This window comes from Fukomys damarensis, unplaced genomic scaffold (assembly GCF_012274545.1).
Source record: "Fukomys damarensis isolate Sample0158 unplaced genomic scaffold, DMR_v1.0_HiC HiC_scaffold_16, whole genome shotgun sequence".
Taxonomy (NCBI): Eukaryota; Metazoa; Chordata; class Mammalia; order Rodentia; family Bathyergidae; genus Fukomys; species Fukomys damarensis.
This window is the reverse complement of record NW_022900928.1, coordinates 103,204,391-103,224,520: the sequence shown is the minus strand read 5'-3', so window position 1 is coordinate 103,224,520 and position 20,130 is coordinate 103,204,391. Positions and strand designations below refer to the sequence as shown.

General features: G+C 38.0%; 2 pseudogenes; one reads left to right on the top strand and one right to left on the bottom strand.

The window, feature by feature from the left end:
- Positions 1-471: 471 nt before the first annotated feature.
- Positions 472-980, bottom strand: LOC104856711 (annotated as a pseudogene).
- A 609-nt stretch (positions 981-1,589) lies between these two features.
- On the top strand, positions 1,590-18,973 carry LOC104856713 (annotated as a pseudogene).
- Positions 18,974-20,130: the final 1,157 nt, after the last annotated feature.

Below are 20,130 nucleotides of genomic sequence, written 5' to 3'. Positions count from 1 at the left end.
GTAGGTGATGAAATACATAAGGCTCCACTTCAAATGTTGGCACTGCTTTGAGCATGGTCTTTTCCCCTTCACCGCAACTCAGAATTAGAACTTGGATTCTTGTCTTATATTCCAGTCCCAGTAGTTTCCACTGCAGAAGTTATCTGAAGACAGTCATGCTTTCTAGCAGTGGTCTGTGACCAGCCTCTCTCTATCTTCTCCACAAACACTATGGTGGATTTAGTTTATACATGTGTTAAAACTAAGAGGGATTCTCTCAAATGAGTTTATATGCACTTTATTTTTAGACAAAGTACATGACATGTTTTGTTTTTTCCCCTAAAAATCAATGTCTCCATTCTATAAATCATAGTCAAAATTAACAAAGTGTTCAGGATGACATCAGTCCCACTTGTCTAAAATCCCGGTGTTGCATGGATGACAAGCAGCAGCCAATTTGAAGTGATAGATCTGAGGTAACCACCGAATACATTAACATTTTTCCATTTCTAAACCATCCTTAAAGAAAATCGTAAATGGGGTTACACCATCCTCACAGTAGTCCAGGAGAGCAACCATGCCATCTGGATTCATGTTTGCACCAATAAAAAACTGATAGTTTTTGAAATTAGCAAGGATGTGCTTGATTTGTTCTGCAGCCCGTCATAAAAGGTTTTACTCTTTCTGGTCTTTCTTCTTCAAGTTTGCCTTTCATTGATTTCATATAATCTTTGATGTACTTCTTGTAGGTCTCTTCTGTGAAGCTGGTTTCCTGCAAGTGATGGTTCACGACAGTATCAACACCAGTGACTACTGTGCTTTCGCCAACTTCGGGGCCTTCAGCAGAGGCATTTCCACCAATGAGTGAGTCATCAATGTCACCCCTCTGTTCTACTGAGCATCTTGCCCTCCACCTGCAGGCACAGCCTGCCCGCGATCTCCCGGATCTTGTAAATGTCGGAGAACATCTCATCGTGGCTGATTGGGTCCCGACAGATAATCAAGATGGTGGCTGAAGGGAGACGCAGCGCTAGCTTAGCGGGAGCCAGGAGCTCAGACTGAGTGCGGTGCAACCCGAGCGGCGCAGGGGAGCATGGGGGGAGCTGGCAGAAAAGCAAATCCATAGTTTTTTGCTTATGATTTTCTTGTAATTATATATACGACATCACTAATACTAGATTTTTTACTGATTTTTTACTGATTTTTGTATTCCACCATGGAAGTTTTGTTGCTTATATGCATTAACTATATGATATAGTTTACATATGGCTCAAGACAACACCTCTTCCCTTACTGTGGTCCAATCACTCCAGAAGTTTAGACACCCATGGTTTAAATGATTATAGTGTGACAAAATAGTTTTTCTGCATCTCAGTCTTTGTAATCATGCACTGTTATGCAATTTAAAGCAAGCTTCAATTCAAGGATATAAGGCTGTGGGTGTAGCTCAGTGGCAGAGTGCTTGCCTGGATTGCAGGAGGTCATGGGTTACATTCCCAGTACCACAATCAATCATCCATCAATCAAAAAAGGACCACAAGAATCTGAGGTACAAAATTTCCTCCCAGTGACCCAGAACAATTCGAAACTGTTATGAGCTGACTCTCGAGATGACGGTGGATAGTGAGTCTGCATGTGACCTACTTATATAACTGGACATTCTCTGAATTAACTTTTTTATAAAATAAAAGACTGAGGCACAAGTAAAACAAATGTGTTACTGTGAGGCTTCCATTAGTGAAATAATAACAATGATTGCTACAGAATTTAGGTTAACAAGAGTTTGGGAGGAGTATTTTATCACTGATTCAATATTCAGTTGAAGGGATATACCACATTTCATTTATCCAAAGTTGACTTCTTTTTCTCTTTTTAAATATTTTTATTAGTCCTTGTTTGCAGCACATGATTACATTTATCATGGGGGAATTTGTACATGAACATAAAATGTATCTTAATTCTTTTTTTGTTCCCTTTGTCTCCCATCCCTCCCAACTCCCTCCAATTCTTGTTCCTCTTCCCATTTGCAAAAGCTCTATTCCTATGTTTTCTTCAATTTTCTCTTTTCTCATTCTTTTCCCCTTCCCTCCACCCTTTCCCTCCATCTTTTCTTCTTCTCATTTATTTATTTATTTTTTTGAGACAGGGTCTCCCTATGTAGTTGAGACTGACCCGGAACTCACTACGTAGCCCAGGCTGGTCTCGAACTCACAATGATCCTCCTGCCTCAGCCTCTTGAGTGCTGGGATTGATTACAGGCGTGTGCCACCATGCCTGGCTTTGTTTCTTCTCATTTAAAAAAGATCTCCCTTCTTCCTATTATCTGTTTTTTACTTTGTTCTTTATCTATATTTTGGGTTACTCATATAAGAAAAACCATGCAATATTTAAACTTGTGTGTATGATTTATTTCACTTGGCATTATGGTCTCAAGGTATATCCATTTTTCTATAAATGATTCAAGTTTATCCTTCTTTATGGCAGATTAGTACTGTGTATAAATACCACATTTTCTTTATTCATTTATCTGTTGATTGGCATATGGGCTGTTTCCAAGACTTAACTGTTAAAAATTGTGATTCATGAGTATGCATGTATCAATGAAATATGAAGACTTTAACTCTTTTGGAACGATACCTAGAAGGGAAATTACTTTTTCCCTGCAGCCTTGCCAGCATTTGTTATTATTGGATTTCTGAAAGGACATTCTTTCTGGAGCAAGATAGTATCTTAGTGTTGTTTGGAATCACATTTCTCTAGTGGCCGGAGATGTTTGACATATTTTCATATATTTATTGGTCATCAGTACTCCTTCTTCTGAGAAATGTCTACTCACCCATGTTTTTGATTGAGTCTTTTATTTTAGGGGGTTAACTTGTTGCTGTTTTTGTTGTTTGAGACAGTGTCTCACCATATAGTTCAGGCTGTTCTTTAACTCACCATATAGCCCAGGTTGATTGTGAACATGTGGCAATTGCCCTGCCTCAGCCTCCCAAATGCTGGGATTGTGGATGTGCATCATCATATACCCACTAGTTTAAAATTTTCAAGTTCTCTTTATAATCAAGACGTTAGTCCTCTGAGGAATAGCTGGCAATTTTTTTTTTTTTTTGCAATTCTGTAGATTGTCTTTTTATTCTGTTGGGTTGTTTGTTTTCCTGTGCGAAAGGTTTTAAACTTGATATAATACTATTTGTTGATATTTGGTGTTATTTCTTGTGCCATTGGAGTTCTGTTTAGGAGATCTCTACCTAAGCCCATATTTTCAAAAATTTTATCTATTTTATCTTCAGCAGACTGTTTATGTTTTTAACATTTAGATCTTTGATCCTTTTTTTACTTTAGTGCATAGTGAGATATATGTGTCTAAGTGCAATCTTCTTCATGTGGATTCCCAGTTTTCCCAGCATAATTTCTTTTAACTTTTTAATTAATACATATTTTTCATATATATTGATCATATTCATAATAGGGAATTTGTACTGTATATAATATATCTTAATTCTTTTTTGCATATGAATGTTGGATTGTTTTCTTCAGATTTGTGAAGAATGCTGTTGGTATTTTGATTTGGATAGCATTAAACTATCCAAAACTGTATATCAGTTTTGGAAATACAGCCATTTTGACTATATTGGTTCTGCCTATCTGGGAGCATGGAATATCTTTCCATTTAGTGATGTCTTCTTCAATCTCCTTTTTCATAGTGATATAATTTTCATTGTAGAGGCCTTTCACTTCCTCAGTCAGGTTAATTCCCATGTATTTAATTTTTCTTGGTGCTACTGTAAATGGTATTGTTTTCCAAATTTCTCTCTCAGTGAGCTCATTATCATATATAGGAACCTTGATTTTTGTGCGTTGATTTTGTATTCTGCTACATTGCTGAATTTGGTTATCAATTTAAATGATGTTGGCTGTAGGTTTTTTTATTAGATTGAGACAAGGTCCTTCTATACCTATTTTCTTTAGGGTTTTATTCATGAATGAGTATTGGATTTTGTCAAAGGCTTTTTCTGCATCTATTGAGATGATCATGTAATTTTTGTTCTTGTTTCTGTTTATGTGATGGATTACACTTATTGATTTGTATATGTTGAGCCATTGTTGCATTCCTAGGATGAAGCCTACTTGGTCATGATGTGTGATCTTTTTGATGATTTATTGCATTGTTTGCCAGTATCTTGTTGAGGATTTTTGCATCTATGTCCTATAGTTCTCTTTTCATTGGATCTTTGTTTGGTTTTGGAATCAAGTTAATGCTAGCTTCCAGGAATAACTTCAGGTGTACTTCTATTGATTTCATTGAAGAGTTTGAGGAGTACTGGTGTTAGATCTTCCCTGAAGAATTTATAGAATTTGGCAGTGAAGCCATCGGGTGCTAGGCTTTTCTCAGCTGGTAGTTTTTGTTACTGCTTAAGTTTCAATTCCTGTTATTGGATTATCAGGATTTTTAACTCTTCTTGGTTCATTGATTCTCTGTATTATTTTTGTAGGCTCTGTTTCATGATTTCTGTTCTTATTTTTTAATTTCCTTCCTTGTACTAGGTATGGACTTGGATTTCTTCTTCTTCTTCCTCTTCCCCTTCCTTTTCTCCTTCCTCTTCTCCTTCTCCTTCTCCTTCTTCTTGAAGGACCTTGAGGTGTATCATTAGATTATTTATTTGAGCTTACTCTGCTTTTCTGATGGAGGCATTCACAGCTAGAAACTTTCTTCTTAGGACTGTTTTAATTGTGTCCCATAAGTTCCCTTAAGTTTTACAGTCATTATCACTTACATCTAGAAACTGTCATATTTCTCCCTTAATTTCTTCTTTGACCCATTGATTATTCAAGAGTGTGTTGTTTAATCTCTATGTGTTCACATAATTTCTGTGGTTTCTTTTGCCATTGGTTTCTAGTTTCATTGCACTGTGATCTGATAATATGCATAATAAAAATTTGTTTTGCATTGACTTAAGCATTCTTTATTAGCTAGAATGTGGTCTACTCTGGGGAAAGTTTCATGCTGCTGAAAAGAATGTGTATTCTATTATTTTGAGATGGAACATTCTGTATATATCCACTAAGTCCATTAATTTGAAGGTTTGGTTCAACTCTGATATTTCTTTGATCTTTTGTTTAGTTAATCTATCTATTTGTGATAGTGGTGGAGTATTAAGTTCCACATATATAATTGTATTAATGTTTATCTGATCTTTTATGTCCAATAGTATTTATTTTATGAAGTTGGGTACACCACTGGTTGGTTTATGCATATTTGTTTAAAATTGTTATCTCAGCCAGATGGGATGGTGCATGCCTGTAATCTCAGCCCTTGGGAAGCTGAGTCAGGAGGATTGCTGTGAGTTTGAGGCCAGCCCAAACTGCATAGTGAGACCCTATCTCAAAAATAATAATAATAATTTTTAAAAAGTTATCTCTTCTTATTGTACAGTTCTATTAACCAATATCGAGTGTCCTTCTTTGCCTCCTTTGATCAGTTTTGGCTTAAAGTTCACTTTGTCTGAAAACAGGCTAAGTACTCTGGCTTGTTTTCAGGCTCCCATTGCATGGAATATTGTTTCCTATCCTTTGATTTTTTTTTTTTTTTTTTTTTTTTTTTTTTTTTGGTACTGGGGATTGAACTCGGGTCCTTGCGCTTGCAAGGCAGGCCACTGAAATGCTGAGCTAAATCCCCAGCCCTCCTTTGATTTTTAATCTGTGAATTTCTTTTTGGCATACCATTGAATTTTGTTTCTTGAGCTCTTCTGCTAATGTGTCTTTTGACTGGGGAACTGAGACCATTCACATTGATTGTTATAACTAATAGGTACTGACTTATTCCTGTATTGCATTTTTTCCTGCTTGTTTTCTTTTCTTTCCCTTCTACTGAATTGCTCACCCTATCTGGTGCATTTATTGTCTTGAATCTTTTGTCATTGTTGGCTTCATTGTCTCTTTGTAGGATGTATTTGAGAATTTTTGGAGTGTTGGCTTGGTAGTCATGAATTTATTTAGGTACTCTTTATCATGGAAATATCTTATTTCTCATCAATTTTGAAGGATAGTTTTGCAAGATGTATTAGTCTAAGTTGGAAGTTTTCTTTTAGAGCTTGAAAATTTCACTCTAAGCTCTTCTTGGCCTTTAAGGTTTGTGGTAAGAAGTCTAATGCAATTCTGGAGTTTGCCTTTATAAGTGATTCATTACTTTTTCTCTAACAGCTTTTAAGATTCTGTTCTTGGGGTGGGGATTTAGCTTGCCTCACAAGTGCAAGGTCCAGAGTTTAATCCCCAGTGCCTGCCCCCAAAGGTTCTGTTCTTGTGTTGTGTTCTTTTAATTATGTGTTGTGGAGTGGGTTTTTTTGTTTGTTTATTTGTATTTGTTTTCTTCTGATCATGGCTATTTTGAATTCTATGTGCCTCAATTATGGCATGTTAAATTCTTTTTCTATGTTTGGAAAGTTTTCTGCTATTACTTCTGTAAACAGGTTTTTATGCCCTTTGTGTTAATTTGTGATTTTTCACTAATTCCAATTAATCTGAGTTTTCTCTGTGCCATCTAGCAACTGTTGGATCCATTTTTCATGTTCTCTTGTTATTTTTAACGTATTTCTCATTAACTGATCATCAATCATAGCCCAGTTGTCTAGATCTGACACTGTCCTCACAATTGTTGCTTTCGCTGTCCATACTTTCAATCATATTTTTAATCTCTCAGATTTCTGTCTGGAACTTTTAAAATTGACTCTAATTTTCTTTTATGCTCGGCATTCATGTTTTGCCTCACTTTCTTTAGCTCCATTGTATTTTTATTAGTGTCTTTGGAAGACATGCTGATCATTTGTTTCATTACGATCATTATCTGGCTAGTTATATATTCTTTGAATTTACAAGCACCTTATTAATCTGTTTTATTACATCCACTGATATTCTCTCAGATATTTCTGCTGTGTGGCTCTGATTTCCTACCCCATTAGGGTCACCTGGGTTGGGTTTAGGGGAGTTAAGAGTTTTTGGAGGGATTTTGTTGCCTTGTCTTCTTATGGTTCTATTTTTTGTTTGTTTGTTTTCTGTGCTGAGGTTTGCTGGTTGATTGTAGTGGATTGCTTCATTGCTTTCGATTGGGGAATTGAGACCATTTACACTGAATGTCATAAATGATGGGTATTTACTTATTCCTACCATTGGAAACCTCTTTAGCTAACGTCCACTTTTTAGAGATATCCTCTGGGCATGACTAACTATTGAACTTTTGTCTCTGTCCTGGGATCCAGCTATCTCTGTTTTTTGGGAGGAAAGATTGCAGCTTATTTTTTCCAGTACATGGTTCTTCAGGAATGGGATGCAATATTATTTATGACCCCCCCGCAATACCAATATTGGCATTCAGAGAAAACCAATTGACAGCAACAACTATATCACCTTGGCTATAGTAGTAAAGTCAGTAACAACAATAGCATCAAATATAAACTGGATACTGACAAAGTTTAAGAACCAATCATGTACCACCCTTTGCTGATGCAAAGAGACCCATGATTTAGCATCAACAATAAAATACACCAGACATTGACCTACAGATATTGACCTGCATACCATTGGTCTCCACTGATTGTAGGTAGGAGGGTGGGGACTCAAAGCAGACCACTGAACTCAGTTCCATACCTTTAGATCTAGCCCCCTCGAAGGATGTACCCACCAAACCTGGCCTCTCACCACAGAATGCAGCCCTGTGACCTTCCTGGCCTGAGCTTGAGCTTCCCAGGGGATCCTTTTCATGTCTGTCTCCCATGGTTGTTTCTCATCCAGTCTCTGTGCCAGAATAACACTACAGTCTTGGAGTGAAACTATCCTCAGGGGACTTGGCCTTATCTCCAAAAGATCAGTCATCTGGTGGTCACTTACTTATACTGCTCTGTGCTGAAGGGAACCCAGGTGCAGAGCTGGCTAGGAGTTGGACGAGCAGCACAGTGTCCTTGATGGGTTTTGTTCTTGCAGTTATGAATAAAGTTTCTATATATATCTCCTTGGATGGACTTATGTTTTTTGATCCCTTTAGATAAACAGCAAGAAGTATAATCACTGTGTTATACATATGAGTATGTTTAGTTGGTAGGAAACTACCAAAGTGCTATATCATTTTGCATTCACACTGGCAGTGAGTTCCTATTGCTTCACCTGCTTACCAGTGTCACAATATGTGACCATGGTAGGCATAGAGGATGAAAAAGATTGCTCAGAGACAAAACTTAGTTCAGTCACCAAGAGGCCCAGATGGGATATTCTAAACCAAAAGCACCTAACCAGTAGAGAGACTCTATGGACAAGAAGAGCCCTCAAGCTGAAAACTTTCTAGCTTTTATTTAGAATATCAGTATAAGAGAAAAAAGTAAGAGAAAAGAATGTTGGGCCAGGAGCTATCTCAAGGCTGAGCAGTTTTTCTTGGGGAAAGGGGAAGGACATGACCAGACACACGCTTCACTAATCTAAACTTCTTGTTGTTTAACCATTTGATTCACACACAGTTGATGTGCTTTTGCCACAGTTTAATTATTTGTGTGCTTTCGCCCTCCATTTTAACCATTCATTTTGGATAACTCTCTCTCTCTCTCTCTCCCTCTATGTATGTATGTATGTATGTATGTATATCTATCTATCTATCTATCTATCTATCTATCTATATATATAAGCTAAATCCTTGGCCCTGGATAATAATCTTTTATTGGGTATCTTTTGTAAGTATTTCTTCTTGGTCTATGCTTCTCTTCTCATTCTCTTGATGAACATCCAGTCTTGTCTTTTCAAGCCACTATTCCATATAACATTTTCTTTTTATTAACATTTTGTTAAAATATACACAATAGAGCTTAAGATTTTGGAGAAAAAAATATATTGCTATACCGTCAGGCTGCCCTGAACTCCTGGGTTCTAGTAATCCTCTCATTCTCCTGCTTTAGCTTCCTGAATAGTAGGGACTAAAGGCACAAATCACCATGCATGGCTCACATCTTATCCATTTCAAGTGTACAGTTCATTGATGTTAAATACAACTACAATGTGGTACAACCAACATTATCATTCATAACTGTTTTCATCTCTTAAAACTCTACAGTTTCATTTTTAGTTTTTGTTTTTTGAAACAGGGTCTTGCTATGTAGTCCAGGCTCTAACCTGTGGCAATCCTTTTATCTCAGCCTCCAGAGTGCTGGGATTATAGGTGCTGCACCACCATGACCAGCTACAACTTATTTTAATTCAATCTAATATGGAATTTTTTTTTTTTTTTGGTACTGGGGATAGAACTCAAGTCCTTGCACTTGCGAAGCAGGCAGTGGCACCACTGAGCTAAATCCCAGGTCCTAATATGGAATTTTTGTTATAGTAAAAGGAAGGGCCTCTTTTCTCCCCTTTTAAAAATGAGTATATTCATTAGTATAAAAGTAGTATGTATTCCTCATGGAAAACTCACAAAAACACATAATTTTTCCCTTTTCATTTTGGAACCGGGAATCAAAATTTTTCCCTTTTTTATTACTAATATACATTGCAGTGCATAATAAATGCATTCATCATCAGGTTTAGTGCACACATATCACATTCTGATCCTTTTTTCTTTCCCTTCCTCTCTCCCTCCCATTCACTGTCCTCAACTGCTCCCCTTCTCATTTCCAGATAGAGAAATAGAAAAGAAATGTTTTTAATTTTTGTGTTTTTCTCTTACCATTTAGGCATACTCTATAAACGAATCTATCCCTAAATTTCTTTTTTAAATTCTTACTGAATTTTTCATAAATTATATTTTATAAATTTCATACAAAAGTGGAAGAATCTGTGGCATTTGCTTGGTAAAGTGTCAAACATATTTTTTCTTTTTCCTACTTTCTCAGTATTCTGTGATGAAAAATAATGGACAGCAATTAATGACAGGTCCTGAAACAAAGCCTTGAAGTTTAGTTTCCTGGTCCCAAGCAAATCCTTGCCTGCTACCACTTAGGAATAGACCAGAGATCTCTTAGAAGATGGAAGGGTCAGACTATAATTTCCTCAGCACTTAGCTCAAATGCATAACTATTCTGTGGCACAAAGGAATTTCTGTAAACAGGCTCTATGGATTTATATGAATCTCAGGCAAATCATAATTACTGTTTCATATTGCTCATGAGCTTGGCAAGATTTTAAGGCACAGACATTCCCTTAGAGTGTCTTCCTTTTTCTTCTCTTACCATACATCCTCTTTGCTCTGCATTAATAATGAGACTCTCCCATCATCCCACTTTACTTTCCAGGCCTGGTCCAAGGCTCCTGCTACACCTGTCCTATTGCCATTTTATTTATATTTGTGTATCACATTCCTACAAAAAGAAGCCCAGGATTTTCCCTCTTCTGAAAAAAAATACATATTAGAGAAAACAGAAAAAAACTATGGAAAACTCTGACATCAGTAAGACCAGTCTTAAGAATTATCTGGAGGGTTGGGGATTTAGTTCACTGGTGCTGCTGCCTGCCTTATAAAAGAAAGAAAAAAGAATTATCTGAAGCCAGGAATTGTGGTGCATGCCTGTAATCCCAGCACTTGGGAGGCTGAGGCAGGACAATCGCTGTGAGTTTGAGACCAGCTTGGCCTACATAATGAGTTCCAGGTCAGTCTCAACTACATAGTGAGACCCTGTCTTAAAAAAAAAAAAAAGAAAAGAAAAGAAAAAGAAAAAGAAAAAAGAATTATTTGGAAATTGTACCATTGGCCTAAACAATTTGGCAAAACAGACCAGAACCCTAAAAGAGATGCTTACCCTTAAGAAATGTATTCTAAGAAAATAATTGGATGTGTGCCCTGAGAGTTAGATTCAAAGATGTTCCCAATTAGATAATACTGGAAATAATCTGTACAGTATTAGTTTCTATGTCTCCTATAACAAAGTACCATAGACTATATGGTTTGAGCAAATATATTTCTTGTCATTCTGGAGGCATAAGCCTGAGATTGAAGTGTTAGCAGGGTTGGTTTCTTCGGAGGCCTCATACTTTGGTTTGTATATGTGCATCTTCTACCTATGCACTCAATATGTCTTCTCTCTGTAAATGTATCCACACTTGCTCTTCTTATGACATCGGTCCTATTGGGTTAGGATGCCTTAATAATTTCATTTTAACTTGGTCACCTCTTTAAAACAAATATGGCCACAATCTGAGATATGGGGATTAGCACATCAACATACCAGTTTGAGGGGGGTACAATTCAGCCCATAATGCAACCTAATCCAAGAAGTGGGAATTAAAGAAAGTATGATGTAATTCATACAATAGTTTGATCATATCTTTTTGTTCATGTGTACATTTTTATGTAGTTGTCTTTGATAACCATGTAACATTGGTTCTAGTAGCACCACAGATATCAAGATCCACAGATGTTTAAGTCCCTGAAATAAGATAATAGGCAATATTTGCATATAACCTACATCATTCTCCCATATATTAAAGCACCTCTAGATTACTCATAGTTCCTAATAGAATGTAGTAAATGATATGTAAATAGTTGTAATATTGTGTTCTCTAGGGAATAATGACAAGAGCAAAATCTATACATGCTCAGTAGAGATGTAATTTTTAAAAATATTTTAGATTTGAAGTTGGTTGAATCTGTGGATACAGAATCCATGGTGAGGCCGGGGTTGTAGCTCAGTGGTTCCGCTGCCTGCCTCACAAGCACAAGGACCCGAGTTCGACCCCCGGTACCAAAACAAAAAACAAAAAAACAGAATCCATGGTGATAAAAGGCCAACTTAACTGCCACTTAAGAGAGCCACTTAAATAATTATATGACATGTTGTCAGTGATAACAGGCTTCAAAATAATATAGTTAACATGATTCTCTTTCTATGTATGAAATACATATAAAATGCATGGAAAGTTAATTATAAATTGTTTGGGAAAATGATATGAATTACTTTCTTTGTTTTATTTATAGTTATTGATTAATTAGGTTTTAATATTCAAATATTCTATGTAATATCTTAAATGCCCTGATGTGCATGCTTGTGCGCACACACACACGAAGCAGGGAAATCTACTCCATGCTTAAAGCATGTTTTAGAGAACAGTACTCTAGTCATATAGTTTCCCTGTAGCTGTTTTTTGCTTTCTAGTTACTGAGCATCATTGGGATTTTTCCCTGATATAATAATGGGCTGCTCATGTAATATGCAATGAACTGCTCAATATATTTTTATTCCCATTTGGAAGTTGTCTGGGAAGGATTTTGCTGACATTATAACTGATAACTAATCTTAGTTTAGGGATTATGATCAGATAGGCTCCAAACTATTACAAACTTAAATAAAAATTTTGCAAATGGAGTGGGTTCCCAAAAGAGAGGAGGGTGACAGAGTCCTGATCTCCATGATTTTTAGCTTTGGTGGCAGAGGTTCCTGTTCTTATCTCATTCATGGGAGAATTGACCACAGGGATGTTTTCTTCAGAGGCTGGCCATTTTGCCTCAGTTATTTTGTTTGAGGCCTGGTCTTGCTCCACCTCAGTAGCTTAGGTAATTTATACATAAAATAGGTACTGTTTTGTAAAAGGGCAATACCTAAGACATAATAAAATGATTCAAGGTTACTTGTGTACATGACTCCACATGCCAAGTTATCACTTTGCTAGAAATACCTAGTGGCCATGGGGACTGTTGGCGAACTGAACTGCAGCCACACCCCTGGCTGTTTATATAGAGTTCTGATGAGTTTAACCACACTACACCTGTGTATGTGGTAGTATGTGACAAGAGCAGAGGTTGAAATTTAAGACTTACAATAAATATATTGCTTTTACATATATTCTGACAAGTCTCAAGGATGCCTCCGGAACTTGGTTTCCATTGCAGAAAACAAAGAGTTTAGGCACTGGGAATTCCTGAAAGACTGAGGTTTTTTTTTCTCTCTCTCTCATTGAGTTTGTTGGTACATTTTAGGTATACAGTACAGTTACACTCATCATTGGGATCTTGTACCTTTACATGACAGGTCTTTGTTCTCATTTTTGCCCTTGTCCCTGCCTTCCCTTCACCCCCTTTTCCCCTCCCCATTTACAAACACTTTATTTCCATTTTCTCCTATTTTTTTCTTTTCCCTTATTACCTTTCCCCTACCCTTCCCACTTTCCTACACCTTTAGCCCTTTTCTTCCTATTTCACATTGTCAATTATCTCATTAGGATCTTATGTACTATTATAGTTTTTCACACCAGAGAAACTATTTGGCATTTACACATGTGTGACTTATTTAAAGACTGAGTATTGTAAGGATTGTTCAAGGGTGGTATCCTTGATTAAGGACAGTATCCTCGATTAGGGACAGAAACAGCAAAGAAGATAAAGTAGAAACAGGGGAAAGAGAAGTAGGATCATGTTGCAAAAGCTTAGCAAATAGTAGAATTTCAAGGAAGAATAGATGGGCACCTTCCTAGCATGTCTGAAGGCCTGGGTTTCACTACAGAAACTACAAAAAAAAAAAATGTTTTTTTTAAAGCAAGGGAGGGAGGGAGGAAGAGCAATAAATAACACAGGTCTCAAGAGAGACAGAAGGACCGGGTCAGTGAGCCAGTGGGTTGTGGGCAATCTTTGAGAACTTTGTTATTTGGAAAATGAGTTGAAAATCTGGAAAATAAGGATTACTTGGCCAAATGGAATTAAAAGATAAAGAAAACCTTTAGGAAGTTTGTTAGTGGCATGAGGTGAAGGCTACCAGTGAGACAAATGTACTAGATGAAAATTAATTTTCAGGAATCATGTTCAGATTAAAATTTTCCAGTTGGTTCTTCAATAATATACTTATATTTCATCCTTTCTTTTCAGTTTTAAAATTTTTATTTGTGAGGAGGCTCTGACATGTCCCCTTATGTAGTTTAGGCTGGCCTTGAACTTGCCTCAGCCTCCTGGGATTACAGGCATGTGCCACCATGTCCAGCTTTCATTTTCCTTTTCTAAAACACTATACAGTACTATTTAGACTACTTCTTGCCTTTAGTTTCCCAAAGAGATGCTAACATAGATGTGTCCATCTTTTGAGCAGAGCAATAGGCATGTACTCCAGAGTCCTAGCATGTTGCTGTGACCCAGGATCAAATTTGAGGTAATATTACCCTCTACTGTTTATAATACTTTTGGTGAACAGCACTGATAATGTAGTGTCTGACCTACCACACTTTTGCCAAAAAGCATGAATCAGGCTTGTGAATGCTTTTCAGGTGAATTTTTGTTGCTATTTGTGGTACTAGTGATTGAACTCAAGGCCTTTGCACTGAGCTACATCCTCAGTCTTTTTTTTTTGTTTTGTTTTGTTTTTTGTACCAGGGATCAAACTCAGGACCTTGTGCTTGCAAGACAGGCAGTGGCACCACTGAGCTAAAGCCCCAGCCCAGTCCATTTTTTATTTATTATTTTGAGTCAAGGTCTCACTAATTTGTTAAGTTACCCAGGCAGGGATCGAATATACAATCTACCTGGCTTCCTAGAGTGCTGGGATTGCAGGGGTGCACCAACTGTACTGCTCAGGAGGGTTGTTGAAGTGACTCATCAGCACCTACTACTTACAACGCCCAGGAGTTGATGGAAATGTAAGAAGGGAAAAGAAATCAGGACCTTGCACCTCTTGGCAAAGCCCTACTGAATAGACTGCTTCTTGTTTAATCTTTGATCAAACTGGGATAGTACTTAGACAATACATTACCTGTGGACACAGACAGAATCTTGTAAGTTATCTTTGAGGTTGACAATCTCTGAAAGCACAAATCATGTCTTTGTCTTGAGAGTATTAGGCCTGGCAAAGTGTAAGCACCTAATAAAAATTGTTCAAGTGAATTAATCAGCTACTTGCTTACCACCCTCATTTTACACAAATTTTTCTGTTACCAGTTTGAGATATGATAAAATTCCATTAATATTATGAGCCATGAAAACTGCTCTAATGTGGTTCTAAAATATTACAGATACAAGACACCTTAGAAATCATTTAACAGAATGGTTTTATTTTGCGTAGGGGAAAATTGAGGCCCAGAGATGTTAAATGACTTCTAAAATTAGTTAATGGCAGAGCTAGGTTCTAGAGACTCTAGGTCCTCCTGATTCCTCTTTGCTTCCATACTGTCCCCCAAGCCATGAAGAAGGTTGTTTCTGCTTTATAACAGTTTTCTTTCTTTTGTTCTCTCTTCTTTCTTTTCTCTTCCTTCTTCCTCTCTCTATCCCTCCCTCCCTTTTTCTCTTCCTATCTCTCTTTCTCTCTCTTTTTCTTCCCCACTTCCCACAACTTGGGGCTGAAATCATCATGTAATTCAGAGAACTTGGATCTCTAAAGAAAAGCCAGGGCCATTGGGTTACTGGTTAGCATAAAGGGGCAGAGTCATCAGAACCTTTATCTTTCTGCAAAGGCATTCTGTCTACATCTGCTCCCCAGGCCTTAGTTAAAGTGAGACCCTTGTTCAGGTACAAACATCTTTTCTTCTTAGTGGATGCAATGAAAATTCAAAAGACCTAAGTTCTCATCATGGCTCTGTTACCACTGCTGAGGCCTTCAGAGAACTACTCTTCTCTCAGCCTCAGTCATCCTATTTGTAAAATATAAAACTTCAACTACATGAACTCTAAAATCCTCTGATTCTACCTTGTGGATTATTAAGGACTTAATTTTTTTTTTTTCACTTTTAAAGTAAAAGCTTCACCTAAACCCTATGGAATTTGATCATCCTTACCTCTTTGTGTGAATGTTGACAGGCCTTTTGTGCTCTGCTTGGTATACCTTGAATGGCTGTTTTTATTTCAATGGTTTTAATTACTGTTTTCTGTTTGTCGTGCTACCAAAGAAGTAATTGGCGTTCCTTTCAAGTGTTAACTTTGAAAACCTCTAGATTGCTTCCCCTCTATCGCTCATCCAGAGTTACATGGTAACCATGGATCCAATCTTTGGCTTCCCAAAAGATTTTGGGAAGCGAAAGAAGGGATCCAGGGAGATACATGGCAGGGGAATATGTTCTCTAAAGAGGAAGGGAAAGCTGCCAGATTGAGAGCTGTGCTCTGTCAGGTGACAAGAGTTAGGTACAACCTGAGTCGTCCCCAGTGTGCAGTAACTGGCTTTTCACTGTGTCAGCAAAGTCCCCTGGACACGTCACGGCAGCCCACCCTTTGCCTTCTTCGGTCCTTCCTGCCTACACACCCAGGAATGGAAAATTAAAAGATCATCATCTTCCGACTGCTGTTGCAAGGATGCCATGTTTTTCAGAGGCAGAGGCTGCCTTACTGTAAAAGTTATAGCATGATGCACCAACCTGCAAAGTGCATCACTTGTTTGCTGGAAGTACAGCTACATAGGTTAGTGTCACATTGCTTTACCCCTAACAGGCCTTCTTCTCTTATATTTGCTGTTTCATACAGCATTTATGAGGTGCTTGCCTTTTTTTAAGGTACTGAAGATCAAGCCCACAGGTACTCTACCACTGAGCTACATCCCTAGTCTCTCTTATTTTTTATTTTGAGACAGGGTCTCCCTAAATTGTCTAAGTGGGACTCTCCTGCCTCAAACTCTCAACCTTCTAGGACTACAGATGCGCACCACTGAACTCAGCTGAAGTACTTGCCTTAATCATGAAGGAAAGGTTGAAAGGAAGATAAACCATGATGACTGGTCTTGAGGACTAAAAGTTGCTATGAGGGGAATCAATAATGCATAAAAATCCTAAGGTCTATACAAACAAGTACAAAGTAACATAATCCAAATATTCCAAGACATGTCTAGAAGGTAACTGACATGATCAAACAGAGATGGAGTTAACTAGAGAGGGTTTGTTGGAAAATAGTCACTGAAAATTGTTTGAATATTTGAACATGCTTAGAGAACCTAGGGACAATTTTTAAAATGTAGGATAACAAAAGAAAGCCCTACTATGCTATATTTCAGAAAAACAAGATATAAACCACAAGATCACATGTTAAGTGTATAGGGAGAGAATAAGGCAGGCAAACCAGGAAATGTATAGAAACATATCTGAACACCATGCCAAGGAATCTGGGTCTGATTAAATTATCAACCCAGCTCTACTGGAGCCTTTTGGGCATGGAAATGACATATGAAATTGCTATATATAAACTAATATGGAAAAGTCAGTAGCAGAGCCCAGGTCACAGCTGCAGCTGTGAAGTTGAAGTAGCAGTGAGCCAGTTAGTGGGGCTCCACTGAGGCCTGGGCTGTAATAACCGAATGCCTACTGTATGCCAGTAACAGGCCAAAACCTTCAACATGGATGAATGAGTTATACCTCAGGGGAACCATATGAGGAGAAGTTAAATAACTTACTTATCTGATCATGAAGGAGTTAAGTGAGGAGCTGGCATGGAACCCAGGTGCTCTGGCTCCAAAACCACTTAGCTATTATGTGAGACAGCCTCCCTGAAGTCAGAGGGCAAGGGAAGAACCTACTAAGGGTAGCAGCTGGAAATAGGATCCTAGATTCAGACTTCCTGGAATTTCATCCTGTCTCTGGCATTTACTGCACACTGTTGGACAACTCACTTAAAATCCTGCCTCTCAAAGAGGGCAGCAAAGTGAAAGAGTCCACAAAGGGACCTGATGAAGCAAAGATCAAGGCCTTGAGAGGACTGGTCATACTCTAGATGTAACAACAGGACAAAGGAAGTGTGGTGGTCCTCCACTAGACAGTGTGTACTCAGGTGTGCAGCCTGGGATTGGAACAGAGGTCTTTGTAGGTAAAATACCAAGAGATCTATATGAGGATGAGCTGGTACCCCTTTTTGAGAAGGCTGGTCCCATTTGGGATCTATGTCTTATGATGGATCCACTGTCTGGTCAGAACCAGGGGTAAGTGTTTATTACTTTCTGTGGAAAGGAAGCTGCACAGGAAGCTGTTAAACTGTGTGACAGCTATGAAATTCACCCTGGAAAACACCTTGGAGTGTGTATTTCTGTGGCATGGCAAAAACAGACTTTTTGTTGGATCCATCCTGAAGAACAAGACTAAAGAAAACATTCTGGAAGAATTCAGTAAAGTCACAGAGAGGGTTTGGTGGGTATTATTCTCTATCATCAACCCATGACAAAAAGAAGAACCAGGGGTTCTGCTTCCCTGAATATGAGGATCACAAGTCATCAGCACAAGCCAGACATTGGCTGATGAGTAGAAAAGTAAAAGTATGGGGAAATGTAGTTACAGTTGAATGGGCTGGCCCTGTGGAAGAACCTGATCCAGAAGTCATGGCTAAGGTGAAAGTTGTATGTGTGAAACTTGGCTACTACAGTTACAGAAGAAATACTGGAAAAGTTATTTTCTGAATTTGGAAAACTGACAGAGTAAAACAGTTGAAAGATGGTGCATTTGTTCATTTTGAAGACAGAGGACCTGCTGTTAAGGCTATGGATGAAATGAATGGAAAAGAAATAGAAAGGGAATAAAATGTAATAGTCTTAGCTAAGCCACCAGACAAGAAAAGGAAAGAGCACCAAGCTGCCAGACAGGCCTCCAGAAGTACTGCGTTTGAAGATTATTACTATCACCCTCCTCCTCATATGCCACCTCCAGTCAGAGGTTGAAGTTGTGGTGGAGGTAGAGGTGGCTATTACTTCAGATTACTATGGCTATGAAGATTACTATGATGATTACCATGGTTATGATTATCATGGCTATTGTGGAGGCTATAAAGATCCCTACTACGGCTATGATGGTGGCTATGCAGTAAGAGGAAGAGGAGGACAAAGGGGAGGGCAAGGTACTTCACCACCACGAAGGGGGCAGGGAGCATCACCTCCAAGAGGTAGAGCTGGCTATTCACAGAGGGGGGCATCTTTGGGACTGCCAAGAGGCTCTAGGGGTGTCAGAGGGGTCCTGCACAACAGCAGGGATGCAGTAGTTTCCACAGAGCTTGGGGCAATCATGGGGGCAATGTAGGAGGCAAGAGAAAGGCAGATGGGGACAACCAACCTGATTCCAAGCATCATCTGACCAACAAGCAACAGAACTGGGTTCCCATCCCACTGCTCAGCAGCTGATTCAGTAAGGTGTTGACTATTCTGGTAACTATGGTTACAATAATGTCAACCAAGAATTTTATCAGGATACTTATGGGCAACCGTGGAAATAGATAAGTGAAGGCTTGAAAATGATACGGTCAAGATATGATTGGCTCTAGATCTACATTTTTCAAAAAAAAATTGGCCAGTTTCATCTTTAAGTAGCAGTTTTCTGCCATTTATATTGGGCTGAAGAAATCACTATTGTGTATATACTCAAGTCTTTTTATTTTTCTTCCTTTCATAAATGCTCTTGGACATTATTGGGCTTGCAGAGTTCCCTTATTCTGGGGGTTACAATGCTTTTTATCATTTCAGGCTTCATTTTAGCTTCAAAGCAAGTTGTTAACCATGATTTTGCAGAACCTTTGGTTTGGACAGCTTCATTTTTTTGGATTTGGGATAGACTAGATAGGAGTATGAAGTATGCTGTAAATAAAAAAATACAAGGTAGTGCTTTGTCTTAGTAGTTTTAAGAAATTAAACCAAACAAATTTAAGTTTTCTTGTATTGAAAATAACCTATGACTGACTGTATGTTTTGCATTCCTAGAAGTAGATTAACTGTGTTTTTAAATTGTTATAACTTCACACTTTTTTTTTTTTTTTTTGGTTTTTTGAGACAGGGTCTTACTATGTAGTTCAGACTGCCCTGGAACTCACTGTGTAGCCCAGGTTGGTCTTGAATTTACAGAGATCCTCCTGCCTTAGCCACCTGAGTGCTGGGATTACAGGCATGCACCACCACGCCCAGCATCTTCATACTTTTTTGAAATCTGCCTTACAAATTTGTTTGGCTTAAACATCAAAGTTACGACAATTTGTTCTTTGATGTGATTGTATTTCCAATTTCTTGTTCATGTAAGATTTCAATAAAACTCAAAACTGTATTTTAAAAAATTCTGCCTCTCCTTTTCCTTATCCATAAATATAAATATAATAGTAACTGTATATTGAATGCTCTAAGGTGTGCAAATATGGTCTACTATGTCTAGTGTTCAGCCATTCGCCTGGTACACAGTGAGTGTTCAATAAATGTTAATAACCAATACAATCATTAAGATCATCCCTTATTAGTACCTGGAGCCCTGGCACAGTAGTACTGTCAC